The 16,625-nt window shown below is 45.4% G+C and overlaps 1 pseudogene; it reads right to left on the bottom strand.

Moving 5' to 3' along the window:
* Positions 1 to 7,056: 7,056 nt before the first annotated feature.
* LOC612574 lies at positions 7,057 to 7,740 on the bottom strand (annotated as a pseudogene).
* Between the last annotated feature and the right edge of the window lie 8,885 nt (positions 7,741 to 16,625).

The raw sequence follows: 16,625 nt of genomic DNA, 5'->3' as shown, positions 1-16,625 counted from the left end.
CACTGAGACCACCTTGGGTGGTTGAAACGAGCCTGATGTCTACTTCTGTCCTCCTGGCTGAGCACTGACAAAGGAGGGGATGATGAGAGACCCCAGAGGGGGGAGCGCCTCCGGCTTCCCGGGTCGTAGCCAGCCAGACTACAGTCTCAAGGAGAGGATCTCACCTAGAGGGTTCGACAGGTCGGGGAGCCACGGCAGAGAACCGGGGTAGCCATTCCGACCCCTGTGTGTCCTGGAGAACCTTGCGCAGTTTCCCATGTCCCTGACTCTTTAGGACTCTTGAGGGCTCTACAATAGGATGGCTAAGGGCAGGGCCACAGATGGGAAGAGTCCTGGAGGTGGGACATGGGAATTAGACGTCTCCCGTCGGATCCCTAAGGATAGCATCTTGAGTTCTCAGTATGGGATTTATGGACACCGATGGTCCTACCCCACGGCAATTTGACTACTGTAGGTGAGATTTTTACTACCTATGAAGATTTGGCCACAGCTCACTACCGGGTATGTTTAAGAAATACTTTGGAAATTTTTGCTCAAATTTCGTTTTACCGAATGTTTATCTGATTACCTGCAGAAATAAGACACCTGCTTACGTTCATCTCACCAGTCACATAAAACGAAGAAGCATCAGCGTACTTCATTACCTAGAGGTTAGACAACCAACAGTTGGGTCTGCCTGGGACCCCCCCTAGTTTTTTTTTTTTAATTTTTATTTATTTATGATAGTTACAGAGAGAGAGAGAGGCAGAGACACAGGCAGAGGGAGAAGCAGGCTCCATGCACCGGGAGCCCGACGTGGGATTCGATCCCGGGTCTCCGGGATAGCGCCCTGGGCCAAAGGCAGGCGCCAAACCGCTGCGCCACCCAGGGATCCCATCCCCCTAGTTTTGACACAGCAAGTCCTCTGTGCCGAGAGACCTTCAGGTCTTGAGTCACCGGGACAGTTAGTCACCAGCGTCCGCATACAAACTGCAAGCTTCCTCAGATTAAAAGTGTGCAAAGATACTCATCGCTGAGAGTTCAGAGAAGTCAGTCCCGGTGTCCTGGTTTTAGCTTCGCAGAATGCAACGACAGTCCTTCTTGGCTCTAAATAGTCTGTGTCATTCGGACTTAGGGATGCCCTACTGAAGCGGGTTTCTGAAAAACGGATTTGAAAGTGCTCTTTATGTTCCCTGTGGAGGAGGACTGAACCTCAGAACGAGGCTAGAAGACTGTGACCTTGCCGGGGTAACAGAGGAGAAGGTGCCCGTGAGGCCTGGTGTCACCGCAGAGCGCGGGAGTCAGGACAGGACGGGGAAGCTTGTGACAGTTCCCTTCACCCTGGCAGCAGCCAGGAGCCAGGATTTTGACTCTGTTGTCAGCTCTCCTATTAATTCCCTCAGCAGTCCTTGGCATCATAGCCCAACATCATTTTAAGCTCTCAGTCTGTCAACTCTGGATAATTCTTAGCTTTCTCACAGTGTTGTGGGAATTGATTAATATTTATGAGCACATTTATATGGAAAAGTGCAGTATAAATATTATTGCATGAATTGAAAAATTGTTTCCTACATAATATTATGCACGAAGGAAAATAAGCCGTAGACTGTAGGGTTTTCTTGGAATAGTTTAAAAATGATCAGTTAACTGCCACTTACCCTTTCATCTTTAATAAGTTTAGTGTTTTTGTTATTTAATGTTGTTAATAATGATTTGTGCTAAATTTATTTTTCATTACTTTTACTGTATTGAGGCATCTTGTTTCATGTTAAGGCCAATGCATTTCTTTGGTTCCAGTTACGGTTTTCGAAATCATTGACTATACTTCTCCTCCATTGAATTTTGTCCAGTACAGTAAGTACATATGGCGTTACCTGAGAAAAATTACTGAAACGCATTGCTTAAGGGAATAGATAATTCTGTAGTCAAGTTCATTGCATTTCAAATATCTGTTACATGAATTTTTGCCCTACTCTTACATTCCTTTGTATAAAATTAAGAATATATTTAACTGGAAGAAAATGGGAGTTTAAGAATAATAAAATTATACTTAAGAATTTGGTTGAGCTTATGAATCATATAACATAGAAAAATAGTACCTTTCCCATAAAATACATAACACTAGTACCAATTCTTAAAATATTCATGATGGCAATATTTTACAAATGTCAAAAAATGGTAATATTTTACAAATGTCAAAAAATAAATACCTTAGATGTTAAAAGATAGTCTAGTTTGAAAAGATTATTTTTAAAAATTCAGCAGTCCTTTCAACAATTTAACATTTAATAGTTTGACTCCTGCATCATGTCTAACTTAAAGCTCAATATTATTATTTTAAATGCTTCTTATTTCTCGTAACTTCAACCTATAAAACTCTTTCCAGTCATGGCTGCTATTTTAGTTAAGACAATGACAGTGTTGTGTTCCAGCACCAAATGTCGCATCACATAACGCTGACAGCCATTTCAGACTGAGTGTTGTTTGGGGCATCGGTACCTTAGTAGAAGTGACTCTGATGTAGGGCCTCATTCTCAATAATGTATATTTAGAAACTTTAAAAATAAAATTATCCCCAAATGGTCAGGTTTATAAAATATATACTAATTATATTCACAGGAGAATGATTTATCAAATATGTGTCAAGTTATTAGTTCCTAGTAACAGGTATATTTGGCAGGGCTAATAAGATCTATCCCAGAATCCAAAACAGAGACAAGTTGCTCCGTGAATACAGAATCTGGACAAGGAAATTGAGTGTTTACTCAGCAGGTAACTTCATCTAACAGGTTCCAGCGTGGGAGCCTTTTTCATGCTTACCAAAATTCTGTAATGATAAGTGGTAATTAAAATCAGAGTAGAGAGACACATTGACAACATTCTTTTTTCGTCCGCTCTTTTAAGAGTTATCAGTCGCATACACACAAATGCTAATCAACTTTCTCATGACGGACATATTGCATTTTCTAGGATCCCTTTGAAAGGAGCACCGCACGTCTTTTGCTGAGGACCGGGAAGCTCTCTAATCTTACCGGCAGTTTGTTTTATATTCCTGTAGCTGTGCCTCCTCCCTACCCCCGACCCCCATTACACGCACTTCCTATAGATGTCTAACTTTATCCGGGTTGTCCGTCGGTCAGGGCTAGGTGAAAGGCTACGATCCTTAACAATCCTTAAAGTCTCTGAGGCCTAAAACAATCAAGGTTATGTCTCCATTAGCTTAAACGTATCTGCCTGGTGGGTGAGGCTCTGCTGCATGGCGTGCTCAGCCAGAGGGCGAGGCTAGGAGATCATCCCTGGGCTAGAACATTGTTGTCGTAAGGAAAGGAAATGCATTTAACTGCACACTTCCTCTTCCGGGCTTTTCCTTGGAAGTGATACACATCAATTCTAATAACATTTCCTTGGTTAAAGCAAGTCATATGGGCCCCTGGGGGCTCAAGGGTTGAGCGCCTCCCTTCCGCACAGGGTGTGACCCCGGGGGATCGAGTCCCGCGTCGGGCTCCCTGCATGGAGCCTGCTTCTCCCTCTGCCTGGGTCTCTGCCTCTCTCTGTGTGTCTCTCACAAATAAATAGACTAAAAAAAATCTTAAAAGCAAGTCATATGGTCATGTGTGTCCTCAAAATGATAGGAAAGGACAGTTCTACAACATGCTTAGAAGAGGAGAATTGGAAATAGTCTTGAATAGGATAATAAATACCACACCTACTCATTTTGATTAATGTTTTCACTTTTCAAGAGGGATATTTTCTGACCTAGTTCTGAAATCCAGGGCTCAATCACTCAACAAATATTCATTTAAGTGCCAGTTTTTTTCAGTGTCCTTTTCCAAGCTTTGTGGATGGTACAGAGATGAACAAGCATAGATCTAGACTCTGGTCTGGAATAGAGTACAATAGTCCTCTTTAGTGCTTGTATTTCTGCTTCATGGCTCTTAGTAAACAAGCATTATCTATTAATTATTTCTGTAAGTTTTTGTCTAATACTGTCTCCTCTACTAGTTTACAAATTCTGTATCTGTTTTTATGTCGGCATTCTCCAGAGCAACCCACCACGCCTGCTGCCTTGTGGGCAATGTTCAGTGAGTATATGTTTTTGAATAAATTATAGAAGAAGAAAACTATAGTGGAAGTCAAAGAGGGAGACATTCTTTTTTTATTTTTATTTTTTATTTTTTTGACATTCTTTTTTTTAATAATAAATTTATTTTTTATTGGTGTTCAATTTGCCAACATACAGAATAACACCCAGTACTCATCCTGTCAAGTGCCCCCCTCAGTACCCGTCACCCATTCACCCCCACCCCCCACCCTCCTCCCCTTCCACCACCCCTAGTTCATTTCCCAGAGTTAGGAGTCTTTATGTTCTGTTTTTTTTTTAAATTTTTATTTATTTATGATAGTCACACACAGAGAGAGAGAGAGAGAGGCAGAGACACAGGCAGAGGGAGAAGCGGGCTCCATGCACCGGGAGCCCGACGTGGGATTCGATCCCGGGTCTCCAGGATCTCGCCCTGGGCCAAAGGCAGGCGCTAAACCGCTGCGCCACCCAGGGATCCCCTGTTTTTTTTTTTTTTTTTTAATAATAAATTTATTTTTTATTGGTGTTCAAGGAGGGAGACATTCTTTCCAAAAGAATTTATATCTTACTTAGATCTCTACCTCCTTCTACCTCGACTATATTAATGTGGTCACAGTTTTTGGTTGCAATAATGTCCTTACACAGGAAAGACTACGCTTGTTTTGTTTAATTTTATATCCCCAAGCACTAACCCAGTGCCTGACACATGGTAGGAGCTCAGTAAGTACTTGTTGATTCAGGGATGCAAAAGAGAGAAGCTCCAAGGACTAGTGAAATAAATAACTTGATAGGCTACTGTTTTATAAGTCACTAAAGTATGCTTCCCTCAGATGGCCCATTAATAGCATGTGATTTAATCTTCTAGAGCATGAGTGTTATACACAGTTGCTTTTGATAGATTAGAGGATGAGTGTTTTTGTAATTGGACAAAATTCTGATTGCCTTTGACATGGACTGATTAGCAGAGATTCAGCAGATGACCTCCAGGAGATGAAGACAGATCCTCTGCTGGAGGCCCACGTAGAGAATAAGAGGGTAGTTTGTCTCACATTCTACATATTTGGGGCTAGGCTTATAGAATGGAATTGTAACTTACTTCATATATACTCGTTTAGGTTGGTATTCTGAAATTTCCGTTGCTTAAGGAGGTTGAGGATCGGTTGAGAAGATGTAAAAATATGTACAATTAGCCATACTGTAATGCTCCTTTCTAAAGATGAGCATAGCATACAGATCATAGGCTTTTGGTGTTAAAGTGAACCAAATATACATATATGGTTCCTGTAACTGTGTCATCCTGTAAATACAGGGAACAAGGTATGACTCATGGTTGAACTTCAACTGAGGAAAAGAAAGCCACTTTTTAAACGATTTTATTTATTTATTCATGAGAGACACAGAGAGAGAGGCAGAGACACAGGCAGAGGGAGAAGCAGGCTCCATGCAGGGAGCCCGACGTGGGACTTGATCCCAGGTCTTCAGGATCACGCCCTGGGCCAAAGGGAGGCGCTCGACCGCTGAGCCACCCAAGAGTCCCAGAGAGCCACTTTCTAATAGGCTTTAATTGTATAAATACATTTACTCTGATGATTCTCCGAGTAACATTAAGCCTCTGAGACTTGCTTAAATTCCCAAAATTATATTTTAAGGACCCAGACACCAATTACACCAATCACAAGTCTGTAAATTGCCATGCCATATACAATTATACATATAAATGTTTTAAAGGAGATTTTCAATATAAACGTTGCTACAACACAATTATTATGAACTTAGTTGTTGAAGTGCCAAACACTTGAAAAAAGAAAATCTAACTTTCCTAAAAGTCTTCCATTATTTTTGAAAAATTATTGGAGGTTTTCATTGGAAGTTAACTAAAGTGTTTCTTTAAACTTGACTTTAAATAGTAGGAATTTGGGACACCAGGGTGGCTCAGTTGGTTGAACACCTGCCTTGACCTCAGGTTAGGATCCTGGAGTCCTGGGATCCAGTCCCACCTGCTCAGCGGGGAGTCTGCTTTTCCATCTTCCTCAGCTCCCTCCCCGTCATGCTCATGCTCTCGCTCTCTCTGTCTCTCAAATAAATAAATAAAAACTTTAAAAATAAATAAATATATTAACTAATTAATAGTAGGAATTTATGGGCAGCCTGGGTGGCTCAGTGGTTTTAGCACCACCTTCAGCCCAGGGCCTGATCCTGGAGACCCGGGATCGAGTCCCACATCGGGCTCCCTGCATGGAGCCTGCTTCTCCCTCTGCCTGGGTCTCTGCCTCTCTCTCTCTCTGTCTCTCATGAATACAAAAAAACAAAAACAAAAACAAAATAGTAGGAATTTATGAGGCCAGTAGTTTTTTTTTCTTTTTTGGGTTAAGAAACAAATGAAAAAAAAATGCTTAAAAACATGAGGACAATTGAATTTTAATCATTAGTGTGGACAGTAGAAACCCTAATGTGGTTTCTTAGTGATAGTCCGAAGTCAAAAAAATAAAAAAAGAATACCAAGTGTACTGCTTATTTATCAAGAGACCACAAAAAAAATAAATAAATAAAATAAAAAAAGGCCTAGATGAACAGGAAATTCTTGAATTTCTGCCCAATTACTTGGCATGAACATTGGAAAATTCTAAATCTGGGAAGTTTATTATAAGGATTTTTTTTGTTTCTGTATAAAATCATGTATGTATAAGTTGGAGCCAGTACATTTATCGTTATTGGTAATGACTAAAATTTTTACAGCTTGGATAACAGAAATAAACCTCTTGTGCATCTCTTTTAATTGGAAAATACTGATTAGACAGTTGACGATAGGTTAGGTCAACCCAGTTGACCCTGGGTTAGGATTTTGTTAACGCTATTGGGATTTTGCAGCTATAGGCAGACCTCGTTTCACTGTGCTTCGCGTTATTGTGGTTGCAGATACGACTTTATTTTTACTTTTATTTATTTTATTTATTTTTTTACACCTTACAGTCTTTAATTAAGCACCTAAAACTGCACTATTTAATATATTTCTCCATGAACGTTTTGTGAAATTCAGATCGCAACGTATCATTTACAAATCTTTTGTCTTTCTTCTGATCATCGACACCTTTTGCACAGTTCTTGAAAACATCATCGTCCCACCTTCTTTTAACTTTGAAGTTGGCCTGAGGCTGGGATGGACCAGTGAATTTAAGGAGAGGGTTTCCACTCAAAATGTTTTCCATACGTATTCTTTCTTCTTCAGCTTTCTGTTCTTGTTCCTTCCTGGCCTGCTCTTCAGCTCTTTCTTTTTTAATTTTTTCTAGTTCTGCAAGAAGAGCCGCAGTGTCATCATCATCACTCTCCTCTTCAAAATCTTCATCCTCGCCTTCCTCATCTGTTAGAGGATCATCTGCATCAAGGTTGGCAGCAGGAATCTGGTCTAACCGAGGCTTCTTTGACACCGACGAGGAGGTTGTATGTTCCCTTGTTGGACGGTCTCTATTTTTTTCTCTTGCAGCAGCTCGTTCTCTCTCTTCCAGCTCCCTCCTGAAGTGACGGTTGCGAACCTCTTCAGGGGCATCCTGAGTAGTTGGTCTATATTTTATCTTTGTATGAGAAGGTTGGTCTCTACTTCAATACTGCTGTGAGAGTTGGCTCAAATCACCTCCTCCTTTTCCTCTCGCAGGTTCAAAAGTTGGCCTAGCTGCTGTTGTCATCTTTTATGCTCCCAGAAGCCTCCGCGCCCAGGACCCGACTTTTTTTATTTTTATTTTTTTATTTATTTATGATAGTCAGAGAGAGAGAGAGAGGAGAGAGAGAGAGAGGCAGAGACACAGGCAGAGGGAGAAGCAGGCTCCATGCACCGGGAGCCCGACGTGGGATTCGATCCCGGGTCTCCAGGATCACGCCCTGGGCCAAAGGCAGGAGCCAAACCGCTGCGCCACCCGGGGATCCCCCCGACTTTACTTTTAATTGAAGGTTTGTGACACCCTTGTCTCAAGCAAGTCGGTCGGCACCGTTTGTCCAACAGCATTTGCTCACTTTGTGTCTCTGTATCACATTTTGATAATTCTTGTGACATTTCAGACTTTTTCATTATTATTACATTCGTTACGGTGATCTGTGATCAGTGATTATGACTCGTTGAAGGCTCAGATGGTGGTTAGCATTTTTTAGCAATGAAGTGTTTCTAAATCCAGGTTTTGGCTTTGCTTTTTTTTTTTTTTTTAAGAGATAATGCTCTTGCAAACGTAACGGAGTGCAGCATCGTGTAAACATAACTTTTATATGCACTGGGAAATCAAACAAATAATTTGGCTTGCTTTATTGCGGCGCTGCATGGTGGCAGTGGTCTGGAACTGAACCTGCAATATCGTCGAGCTGGGCCCATCCTGAGAGCACTTGGCTGCTGAGTAGATGAGAACCTTGATTCATGAAGTCTCGGTGTCACAGGCAGGCACAGGCCACGGGGTGCACCACGGGGGACTACTTGCATGTTAGAAAAGGCACATCGGCTGCTGCTCGGGGACAGTATATGCAAGAACGCTCGGCTCGTTTGGAAAGCAAGTTCTCTATCTAGCCCCCCTTACAGATCTCTTTAGATTATTTTTTCAGAATTTTGCTGAAATCTCGAAGTGCTATGCCCGTTTCATGTCTCTTATACGCCAAAGAATGAAACAAAGAGCTTTAAAGAGGTTTTTGTTGTTGTTCTTTTCCAAAGCTGAATTCATCTTCTCGCAAGCAGGGGAACTCGTGTCAGGAAAGGAGTCCACGGAGGGGTTCACTGAAGGGAAAAGTCACGGTTCCTGAACTGTGGGGAGTGGGGTGTCCTGGTCCTGCTCTTTAATGCTGAAAACGCGCCCTGAAGCAGGGACGGAATGAGGCCAGTGCGCAGTGCCGGCTGCCGCCCACAGGGTCCGCTGTCACGGCCGGAGAGACGCTTCGGGGACGGGCAGTGGGGATCGGGGTGCCGGGCTCCTTACTGTCCCTCAACGGGTCAGCTGGTGACACTCGGTTGCGGTGAAATGAAATAAAACCTCAGGTTTGCTTTGATGTCTCCTAAGTGCTGCTGCGAGTGAAACGTTCCCCCTTTGTCATCGCAGTTCTATACGAAGGAAGAAATGGAGGTTAATTTGGCATCTTTTTTTTTTTTTTTTTTTTTTTTTTTTTTTAGTCCATTTTGGCTTCCAATCATCACAACTTTGTCTTAAATTTCAAGTCTCAGGCCAAAGTGGGAGATTCTCTGCCTCTGGTCTGAGATGACCGTTGTACTCCTTGGCTGAGAAAGCGGAGATTTAGCATGAAGGTGTTGCTGTGCTTCATGTGTTAATGCTGCCCTTTCTCCTCTTCCTCCTCCTCCTCCCCCTCCTCCTCCTCCTCCTCCTCCTCCTCGTCTTCCTGGCTAGCGTGAGCTCTCCGTAACAGAGGTCACGGTGCGCACTTGCTTCTAAGGGACTCTGGTCATTTTGCCCCGTGTCAGGCCTGTGTCTGGTCCCCCGAAGCTGGCTGAATGACGGCCGATGGAAGCCATCAAAGGCCCTGGGGTACCAGGCTGTACTGGAGCCAAAGGAGGAGCCTGAATTTTGCCAAAGAAGGTCATCTTCTGGGCAGCCCCGGTGGCCTAGTGGGTTAGCACCACCTGCAGCCCGGGGCGTGATCCTGGAGACCCGGGATCGAGTCCCGCGTCGGGCTCCCTGCATGGAGCCTGCTTCTCCCTCTGCCTGGGTCTCTGCCTCTCTCTCTCTCTCTCTCTCTCTGTGTGTCTCATGAATAAATAAATAAAATCTTAAAAAAAAAAAAAAAAAGAAGGCCGTCTTCTGGCGGGCTGGGCGGCGGCCCTTCAGCATTATGCATCTGGAGGGACGCACTCAAGCAACAGCACGGCCCCTGCAAGAGAGAAGCCCCGTTCAGAGATGAGGGCGACCTCCTTGAGGGGCCAGGCCGAGGACTACAGACTCCATCTGTGCGGAGGGTGTGAGCGAGAGCAAGAGCGCTCCCGACGGGGACAAAGGGGACTGAAAGGTCGCTTGTCAGGAAAGGGCCTCGGCTGTTGCCTCAGAAATGTGGCCGCGGTGGCTGGAGCGCAGGGGTCCCAGGAGGAGAAAGGGGAGATGGTGCTGGGAGGTGGGAGGGGACGGGGCTGCTCATAGGCCAGCGGGGCATTGTCCCTAAAGATACGGCCTTTGGAATTTATTTCCAAAGCTGTTGACAAGCACAGATCCGACTTATGTTTATATTTTTTATTTTTTGAAAGTTTAAAGAACTTCAGTGATCTCTATGCCCAACGTGGGGCTCAGATGCAACCCTGAGATCAAGAGCTGCACGCTCTTCCGACTGGACCTCCCAGGCGCCCCCGACTTACACTTTTAAAGATTATTTTTGGGGCGTCGTGGTGGCTCCGTCAGTTGAGTGTCCGACTCTTGGTTTCAGCTCAGGTCATGATCTCGGGATCATGGGATCAAGCCCCGCACTGGGCTCCGTGCTGAGGTGGAGCCTGCTTGGGATTCTCTCTCTCTCCCTCTCCCGCTGCCCCTCCCCGGGCTCACCTGGGGCAGCTGGGGTGCGCGGGCTACGCGGTGGAGAGGCACGGGGAAGGCATGGGGCGCAAGGGGCCTCGGGCCTAGGTCAGCCTGTGTGAGGCAGCAGGCACGGCTGGGGCTTACACGAGGCCGAGAGCTTGGAAGGGAGCTGGGGGGGGGTTGGCTTTTATTTTTATTTTTATTTTTTTATTTTTTGGGGGGTCGGGTTTTCCTTCCTGTTTTGCATGGCTCGATGTCTTGTTCTCCTCCGTGGGGGGACTCTCCCGCACCATGGAGCTGGGGAGGCCACGGCCTATCTTCCGTTGCGAAAGCTCCCCCCGAAGCCTGACAGCTGGGGTTGGGGTGGGGGCTGCGGGGGGGACAGTGTCATCTCGGACCCGGTGCTGTGGCGCAGAGCTGGAGCCGAGGCAGGCCCGACGCCCCCGCGGCGCTCGTCGCCCCCGACTGCTCCTGTGCAGCCCTGGGCCAGGCCACACCGCCGGCCGTCGCTGGCTTTCCCAGGCCTTACTCTCCGCCCTGACTCACTGCTGACTCTGAAGACCAACTGGCACCATTTCAGTAAGTCCTCTCAGCAGACGTTGCCCCAGAGCTGCTCCCTCCTTGGCCTAAGGGCTCCGAGTGAGATAGAGCCGGGTAGACTGAGGCAGGCCGGAGGGAGGCCGGGTGCGGCCTGCGCCCTCTGAGGCACCGCCTGTATCCTCAAGGCCGCGAGTAGCCACGCAAGAGCCCTTCTTTTTTAAATTAAGTTTTTGGTTTCGACATAATTGTAGATTTGCAAATTTTTTTCTTTCAAGATGTCTTTCGTCGCTCCATAAGGGGCATCGTACGACAGGTCATCTCTGCAGACGGGCTTTGTCTCCGGAACGTAATTCCCCGCAGGTGCTGCACATGCAGGCCCTTCGGCCTCTTGACTGCCGAGTGGTGTCCCGCGGGGCGTGGAGCCGCGTGTGTTCAGCCGTGCCAGTTTGGAACTGCTAGGAATAAAGCTGCTAAAAACATCTGCGTACAGGTTTTTGTATGAACACGAGTTTTCATTTCTCAGGAGGAAACGTCTGGCAGTTGCAGGATTGGCTTTACGAGAAACTGCCCGGCGGTTACGCAGAGGGACGGTGGCTTTTTGCACCCCCACCGGCCACGTAGGAGCGAGCTGCTTCTCCCCATCCTCGCCATGCTCACTCGGTGTCGCCTTATTTTTTATTTTAGCTATTGTGGTCGGTGTGTGCTGGTCTCACCTGGTTTGGATTGGCCTTTCCTGATGGCAAACGATGTTGAACATCTCTCTCTGTGCTCACTTTCCATCTGCATGTTTTCTTTGGTTAGCTGTCTACTTCATATCTTGTACCCATTTTTAGATTGGATTGTTTGTTTTATTACTGTTAAATTTGAAATGTTCCTTTTATATATTCTAGAGGTTAGTCCTCCGTCTGATATGTGATCTGCAAATACTTTATCTTTTCTCAGTCTATAGCATACATTTTCCTCCTGTTAAGAACAGGGTCCTTTGAGAACAAAAATTTTACTTTTGATAAAATCTAGTTTATGAGTTTTCCTTTTATGGACAGTACTTTGGAGGTTAAGTCTACAAACTTTATTTCTGATAAATAAAGTTTTATTTATCCTCAAGATTTTCTCTGATATTTTTTTCTGTACGTTTGATAGCTGCACATTTTACATTCATGTTTATGATCCTTTACATTAATTTTTGTGTCAGATATAACACTTAGGTCAAAGTTCACTTTTTTTTTCTTGTTTTGGTCTGGGCATGTCCAATTGGTCCAGCACCATTTGTTGGAAAAGCTGTCTTTCCTCAATTGAATTACTTTACTTTTCTCTTTCTCTTTCTTCTTTCTTTCTTTCTTTCTTTCTTTCTTTCTTTCTTTCTTTCTTTCTTTCTTTCTTCCTTCCTTCCTTCCTTCCTTCCTTCCTTCTTTCTTTCTTTTCTTTCTTTCTTTGTCCAAAATCTGTTGTGCGTATTTGTGGGGGTCTCTTTCTGGGTTCTGTATTCTGTTTCACTTATCTATGTGTCTGTTCTTCTGACGATTCCACAGTCTTTTTTTTTCACTTCAATTTTTTATTTTTTTACATATATATATATATATATTTTTTTTTTTACTTGGAGTTCAATTTGCCAACATATAGCATAACACCCAGTGCTCATCCCGTCAAGTGCCTCCCTCAGTACCCGTCACCCTGTCACCCCCACCCCCCGCCCTCCTCCCCTTCCACCACCCCTAGTTCGTTTCCCAGAGTTGGGAGTCTCTCATGTTCTGTCTCCCTTTCTGATATTTCCCACTCATTTTTTCTCCTTTCCCCTTTATTCCCTTTCACTATTTTTTATATTCCCCAAATGAATGAGACCATATAATGTTTGTCCTTCTCCGACTGACTTATCTCACTCAGCATCATACCCTCCGGGTCCCTCCACGTCGAAGCAAATGGTGGGTATTTGACATTTCTTTTTTTTAAATTTATTTTTTATTTATTTATGATAGACATAGAGAGAAAGAGAGGCAGAGACACAGGCAGAGGAGAGGGAGAAGCAGGCTCCATGCCGGGAGCCCGACGCGGGACTCGATCCCCGGACTCCAGGATCGCACCCTGGGCCAAAGGCAGGCGCGAAACCGCTGAGCCACCCAGGGATCCCCGTATTTGTCATTTCTAATGGCTGAGGAATATCCCATTGTATACATAGACCACATCTTCTTTACAGTCTTGATTACTGTAGTTATGTAATATGTTGAATATCAGGTAGACCGATTACTCCTACTTTATTCTTCTTTCCATCAAAGCATTTTTAAAAGGGTACAATATGAGCAGGTTTATACTCTAGTAAGATCACTGCTTACAGAGTGGAGGATGGCTGGGGGAGCGTGGGATTGGAAAGAGGAAGATTGTTAGAGAGTCAGAAAGAGCCAAGGAGGTCTTGAGTTAAGGCAGTATCAGCGGGGTGGAAAGGAAGTCGATAGTGAGAGCAGATGTTAAACAGTTTGAATTTCCAGAATTTGTTCACTGATCAGCTAGGGGGATAAGGAAAAAAGAGGAATTTAGGGTGCTTCTTCAGGTTCTGATTTGACATGATTTTGACTGAGGCAGAGAATATATAAAAATGAAAGGTTTTAAGAAAATCATAATGAATGGTAATTTTGGATCTGTTGAATTTAAAATTGAGGTGCCTTTGGAACATTCTATACAGACGATGACTATATAGTTTGGTATCTCAACAGATCAGGTTGGGATGGAGGTGGAGGTTTGAGAGTTATCAGTAACTGATGCCATCGATGCAGAGGGCAGGGCCACCCAATAGTGTGTACACCCAGCGAAGGGTTCTAGCCCAGGTGCCCAGTTAACATTCAGTCCAAGGGCTAGGCGGAGAAGAGCAACCAGCAAGTTACTAGAAAGAATTGTTAAATAAAGGAGAAAATCAAGAAGACAAGCTTGTAAGATGCTTAAAACAACAGTCTTTGTCAGCGAAGAGGATGGAAAAGGAGTGATTTGATTTGACACACGGCAAGATATCGGTGATGTCAAGTGGACCAAGTTCATTGATGTGGCACGAGGTGAAGCCAGACCGCAGTCTATGAGTGGGAAAGGAAGAGAAAAATGGGAAAGAGGGAACATTCACTATTTCTCTGAGAGATGTGGCTAAAGGAAGAAGAGAGGCAGGATGGTCCCTCCAGTGGGATAAAGGATTTAATAATGTTTTCTTTTTTTCTCCTTTTTTTTCTTTTCTTTTTAATGCTTGAGACATTTAACTTGATTATAGGCTTTGAGGAAGGTACTCACCAAGAAAGGCAAGAAGAGAGCTAATTCATGAGATCAGATCCGACAAAGGAATTAATACCAAAATACCAAAAGCACAAGACATGAGATTTAACCGCTTTTTTTTTTTTTTTTTTTGTCATTGAAAGCATGTCTGTTAGAATTAGTCTTAGGTACCTATAACGAAAAGTCAAAATAATAATACCTTACATAGATAGCAGATAATTTTTCTCCCATATTGCAAACAAGTCTGAAGGTAGGCACTCCTGAGACACAAGTTCCTTTTCATCTTTTGCTCTTTACATTTTTAAAGTCACCTTATGGCTCAAGGTGTCTGTTGGAGGTCCAGCCGTCTCAACCAAGTTCCAGGGAAGCAGAAAGAGAAGAGGAAAGGAAAAAAACAAAAAAAAAAAAGAATTGACCTCCCAGCTAAGTCCAGCTGCTTTAAGGCACTGTTCCTGAAACCCCACCTAACGACTTCTGCTTACTTTTATAACTGGCCACGTCTAGCGGTAAGGAGGACTGAGAAACGTAGTCTCTAGATTTTGCTTCCCTAAAAGCAAGGTTCTGTTAGTCAGGAAGAAGAAACTGTGTGTCAGGTAGAGAAGCAGAAGTGTTTGTCCCAAAAGGAAAGAAAGTACAAGGATGTACAGATATGGATACATCTTTTTGATGCAAGAAAAGGAAATTGAATTGGTTGATGTTGCATAGATTGGGAATTTCTGTGAAGGTCTGCAGCAGGGTCATCACTGGCGGGAGAGGTCTCCCCTGGGACGCTGAGGAGACTAGTGGACAATCTGCTGTAGTGTCACGAGGAAACGACGAGAGCAGCAGCCTCCCGGACTGGCATATGAAGGAATGTTGGGCAGGGCTAAGGCCTAGCCGGAGTAGGAGATCATTAATTTGTCTTGATATAAAACTGAATAGCTGTGGGATTTTCTGCTGCAGCTTCAGCAAATAGGGTACGGACTGTGGGGTGTATGTGCGGGGTGTGGGGGTACATGGGCTAGACATACTCAACGGAGGGGGAACTGCTTCGGCAGAGATGGACAAGGAAGGCCTCGGGGGTGTGGGGTGTATTCAGGGCTCAGAATGCGAGCAGGGGTCTGTAGGGAGAGGAGGGGCTGTGAGGCAGAGGGACGACGAGGCCTCGGGGCCGAGGTGGGGGCGGACAAAGCACGTCAGAGGCTCGGGAAAGCAATCGGGCTGAGCCGGGGCTCCCGGCCGTCCTGGAAGGACCCATCTGAAGAAGGTCCTCAGGGCACGAGTTCTCCAGCCTCGGGTCCTCCAGGCAGCGGGGATCTGATGGCTCCCGTGGGAGCGCAGCCGGCTCCGGGAGAGGGACGGTGGGCTAGTGCCGGCGGGGCAGCTGCTCCAGGAGGGAGGCTGGCGGGTCCCAGGCTCAGGAAACGCAGGGACGGGCCAGAGGGCAGGGCCCGAGCCACAAAGCCCTGCTTCTGCCCTGCACAACCCCTGCTCTCGAGTGTGAGTACAGTGCTCTCACCCCGGAGGCTCCCTCCTTCCCTCCCTCCCTCCCTCCCTCCCTCCCTCCCTCCCTCCCTCCCTCCCTCCTTCCTTCCTTCCTTCCTTCCTTCCTTCCTTCCTTCCTTCCTCCTCCCTTCCTCCCTCGGGTGGGGGGAAGGGGGAGCACACAAGATGGGGAGGGGCAGAGAGAAAAAGAGAGACTGTCCAGCAGGCTTCCGGCCATGGAGCCTGACGAGGGGCTCTACCTCTCAACCCTGGGATCATGACCTGAGTTGAAATCAAGAGTGGGACACTTAACCACCTGAGCCACCCGGGCCCCCCTCTTTTCCTTTCTCTTTCCTTTTCTCTTTTCTCTCTTCTCTCCTTCTTTCCTTCCATCCTTTCTTCCTTCCTTTCCTTCCCTCCCTGCCTCCCTCCCTCCCTGCCCCCCTCTTCCTTCCTTCCTTCCTTCCTTCCTTCCTTCCTTCCTTCCTTCCTTCCTTCCTTCTTTCCTCCCTTCCTTCCTTCGTTCTTCCCTCCCTCCCTTCCCTCCCTTCCTCCCTTCCTCCATACTTGTGGAGTGTTACCGCTTACCTACTGGGTGTTGTACAAAGCACAGAAGATTCAGAGGAGGAAATTTGATTCTTGTGGGGAAAGGAAACAAGTAAGAGAACAAAGTACCATTCAACAGGTGACCGAGTGGAAGTGTGTGTTAGGTTTTAGGACACCCAGAGCAGGGGCCTCTGATCTACTATGACAGAGAAAGTATCAATTGAACTCAGCCTGGAAAAATCACAAGGAAGTCATAGGGTGGGGTGGGAGGAAGCAAATGGGCAGGA

Source organism: Canis lupus, chromosome 12 (genome assembly GCF_011100685.1).
Source record: "Canis lupus familiaris isolate Mischka breed German Shepherd chromosome 12, alternate assembly UU_Cfam_GSD_1.0, whole genome shotgun sequence".
NCBI lineage: Eukaryota > Metazoa > Chordata > Mammalia > Carnivora > Canidae > Canis > Canis lupus.
Note: the sequence above shows the minus strand (reverse complement) of the source record. Positions and strands in the feature narration are given on the sequence as shown.